The sequence below is a fragment of the Galeopterus variegatus genome, unplaced genomic scaffold (assembly GCF_000696425.1).
Source record: "Galeopterus variegatus unplaced genomic scaffold, G_variegatus-3.0.2 Scaffold16182, whole genome shotgun sequence".
Lineage (NCBI taxonomy): Eukaryota > Metazoa > Chordata > Mammalia > Dermoptera > Cynocephalidae > Galeopterus > Galeopterus variegatus.
The window spans coordinates 7,118-11,199 of NW_007742293.1; the positions used below are offsets into that span (position 1 = coordinate 7,118).

Consider the following 4,082-nt stretch of genomic DNA (forward strand, 5'->3'; position numbering starts at 1 on the left):
CAGGAATGGCTCCCGCACACCCCCTGGTGTCCAGACCTAGACACACCACCCTGTGACCTGGTGACCAGACATCCTCTGGGGCAGCCCTGCCTCCCCACTCTTCTGTCCATTGCTCAGGTCCCACGTCATCCTGATCTGTCAGGATCAACCACTCTGAACGGTGGGTTAAGGAAAACAAAAGTTTTACAGTGAAGAGTGAGTGCTTTTGTTTTGTTTAATATAAACAGACAAACCAAAAAATAAAGATTCCCTGTCCTGAAAGGACATGCAATACATATTATTTTGTCAGAAAAATTAAGCTTTGTAAAAAGATGATCCTATTCACCAAAATCACAAAAAGAAACAAAGACTTCTGTATAACTAGAACATTTCTGAAAGTGTGTATATCAGACTGTTAATTATTGTGTGTGTGGAGTCACATGGACTTAGACAGGAAGAGCCACTTGTCAGTTTGAAATCTCTGTTAATGAGTATGTTACAATGTGGTCCCATTGACTGTGAGAATTTGAANGGATGAGACTCGGAAATGAGATGAAGCTTGGCAGGACCAGTGCCTTAGGAATCTAAGAAGACAACCTGTCGCTCGAGGAGCCGCTGGCTGGAGGACCGTGGTCTGCAGAGGTTGCTGGGCTGCAGGGAAGGTGGGCTGGAGCCCCGCGTTAGAGGATGTTTCGTGAAGAGCACGTGGGAAAACTGAAAGAGGGGAAATAGATTCCCCTTCAGGACAGACTGGGTGTGAAGTGTAGATGAAGGATGTCCCCAAATCTACATGTCCTTCTCTAGAAATGTCATACAAATGGAATCGTGTTAATTCGGAGATTTCTGTCAGAGGAGAAGACAAACCTAAAGTTTCTGATTTTATTAACTTGAACGATAACAACCCGTTTATCTGCTTGAAAAACCCTTTTCTTAGAAATTATAAATAATGTGTTTTTAAAATGTTCATTGGCAAAGATTTACCATCTTACTGGTCTTATTAACCTATTAGTAGAATAAAATATTTGACACATGTTCATTTTCTATTTTATGAAAATAAAATGCTTATCATTTTAAAAATTATACTCTTTTCCCTTAGTAGGTTATCCATTGAGATGCCCAAAGACATCCACCTTCCCTCTGTATGTTTGGCCTCTATTTAAGCTCAGTGATTTCTCTTCCTGGATCCTGGAGTGATTCTCAAGAAACAAAAAGATATTACTTTTGTTGAGTCTTTTTTCTCTGCTTGTTATAGGACAGTGGCCTATAGGTGAATTATTGGGGTCATTGGCCTATGAGTTGGGAAACGAGATGCCAAACTAAGAGTGAATTATTTAAGAAATGAAGTGGCCCTGGCACTGAGAATATAACTCATGACTGGGTAGTGACAGAGCACCCCATGGAGGACACTGAGAAGGAGAGTCCAAGGTAGGGAAACAGGAGAGTTCAATCAGGGCTATTAATGTTAGGCATTGTGCCCTTAAGGGACAGAGTCACAGCTGACTCAAAGCCAGGCTAACTCTGATCCCAGCTCCCAGGACACAGAAGAGGAAGGTGACTGAGATAGCACCACTGTGACCAGGACCCCATGAGGAGGAGACTCTCAGCAGTGACCAGAGGTGACCTGGGGAGTAGTCGTGTTGGGATGAGAGCAGAAGGGGTATGTCAGAAGGAGAGGTGCTAGTGCTAAGTCCCTGGGTCTGTCCTCACCTGAGGGGGGACAGGTGGAGGAGAGACACCCAGGTGATGGGGGGCTGTGATGTCACTGGTTTCTTCAGCCTTCTCTGTCTTCCTTATTACGACTGGGAAGAAAAGGCCATCGTGAACATATTTTCTTTCCTACTTTTTACCTCTCCTGAGACTACAGAATTTCAAATCAGTGTCTCATAGCTGGGAGAGGGTGTTATTTGGCCTTGGATTGATTTGTTGCCCGGACATTAGGAAGGGGAGAAAGTCGAAGCTTTAGCTTTGTAAGAGTAGAACTACTTGGCCTCTGTCCCCTGCTCATCTCCCAACATTCACAGGCCATGAGCCACATGAACTAACACGCAGGGTGGAGTGAAAATTGAGGCACGTGGTGGGACCACTTAGCAAACCTCCTTTTTTTCCACTCATCTGTGGAGCCTAAATCTTCCAGCATGTTGTTAGTGTTTGACCCCAACATCAAAACAGGGATGGGCCCTGTGTTTCTCAAACCGATCAGACAAGCCTTCTCTGGTCATAATGATGGTGTTAAGGGAGAAGATGTGAGTGATCTGGTCCAGTCATCCTGAAGGCCAGCTTCCTGGTCAAGGAGTCAGAGAGGTCAAGTTTCTTTTGTTAGGATTGTTTTTGTTTGTTTGTTTGTTTCTAGTGGGTGTAATGCTTGGGACTCGGGAGCTATTTTGTCCCCACAATGGGATTCAGCCTAGGTATGGGACTATTTCCAGTGCCCATCTTTCAGATGGGTAAAGAATCCATCCAAATGCTCAGCCAGACACATGAAAGTCATCACAGATTTTTGTCTTTTTCTTACCCACAAAAGACACTCAATCTTCGAATCTTGCCCATTACACCTCTGTGTTGATGTTAAATTGCTCGTTTTCCTTCTTCAGTTTCACTAACCTAGCAAAAGACACTGTTTCCCCATTAAGTGTTGCCTCTGTCACCTAATCTCTCTGTCTCATGTATTGCCTCAGTTTACCCTTCAATCCATTCTCTACTCTGCAGCTGGAGAGCTCATCATAAATGCCAGACGAGGACGCTTTGGTGACTGCACGTGGCCTCTGCAGTGGAGCGCTCATTTCCTGGAGGTGGCATCTTAATGATCTGCGCATGTCCTCCCTTTATCTCATCCAGACACATGTAGAGTGGCTTCTCCTGACCTGAGCCCTGAGATCTGCCATGCTTAGGCCAAATGAAACTTATTTTAATTGCTAGGATGAACAACCAAATTTTCTTCTCTTCTCTTCTTGGTAAATGTTGTTACCAAACCTGGAGCACTCTTCTCTCATCCTTCCTTCTAGCTCATTTTCATTAATAATAAAAGTGACATATTCGATATCACCCCTCAGGGTCAGGCTGCTATGCCCCAAATCCCTCTCAAGCACAGACCCTCTGTGGGGAGTTAACTCCATATGTGTCAGTCACCACGGGCACCACTCACCCTCATAGAGTTGAGTTTAGGGATTGGTAGGAACAGGTGAGATGAGGCTCTAGAGGGACAATTAAGAAGATGCAAACTGGAAATTAAGGAAGGAAATTGTGTTGGGGTGTTGGAGTGAGCAGGAGTGAACCCATGTTGGGACCTAAAACTGCCTGGGCTCGGGAGGGGCTGGATTTTGAAAGGACAGTTTTTTTTCTCTCCACTCTTTCTTCGCATCCCCTGACTTTCTTATCTTTCTCACTAAGTGGGAAAACAAGGCCAAGAAGCTAGTTAGTACTTTGCAAAACTAACAGTTCTTCCTTTGAAACTTGTCAAGTTTTCAGAAATGATCATGGTCAGATGACTGGAAGCTGACCTTGGGCACCAGCCAAGTACACCAGCGCAAATCAAAATCTTGCAGGGTCCTAAGATAACAGCAAAGATGAGAACAGAAAGCAGACGAGGCCTTGATGAGACCTTGTACTTGACCCATAGACAAGGACCCCTCCTAACTCACATCTCCTTCTCTGCTGCTTTTCACCTCCCACATTCCATTCCCTCAACCCCTCCTTTAAAAACCCCTCAGAGGGCCGGCCCGTGGCTCACTCGGGAGAGTGCGGTGCTGATAACACCAAGGCCCCGGGTTCAGATCCCATATAGAGATGGCCGGTTCGCTCACTTGGGAGAGCGTGGTGCTGACAACACCAAGTCAAGGGTTAAGATCCCATTAACGGTCATCTTTAAAAAAATTAAAAAACCCTCAGAAAAAAACCCCTTTGAGATGGGGTAGTCTACCATCTCCTTCAGCTAGATACATCTGCTTTTCTAACACCAACCATTTGACTTCTCAGGTTTTCTTCTTTCCTTCTCAGTGGGGCGGACACCCAGACCTGAGTTTGGTAACAGGCATCATTCTTTTAGTGCTAGTGACAACACAAAGGAGCCAATCGACACTTTAATGATGGATAATCCACGTGATCGA

At 45.0% G+C, this 4,082-nt stretch overlaps 1 long non-coding RNA gene across 1 annotated transcript; it reads left to right on the forward strand.

Moving 5' to 3' along the window:
• The first annotated feature begins 1,331 nt into the window (after nt 1–1,331).
• On the forward strand, nt 1,332–3,018 carry LOC103582421. Its single transcript, XR_549751.1, has 2 exons — nt 1,332–1,404; nt 2,686–3,018. It is a non-coding gene; the product is annotated as an uncharacterized LOC103582421 (long non-coding RNA).
• The last annotated feature ends 1,064 nt before the right edge of the window (nt 3,019–4,082 follow it).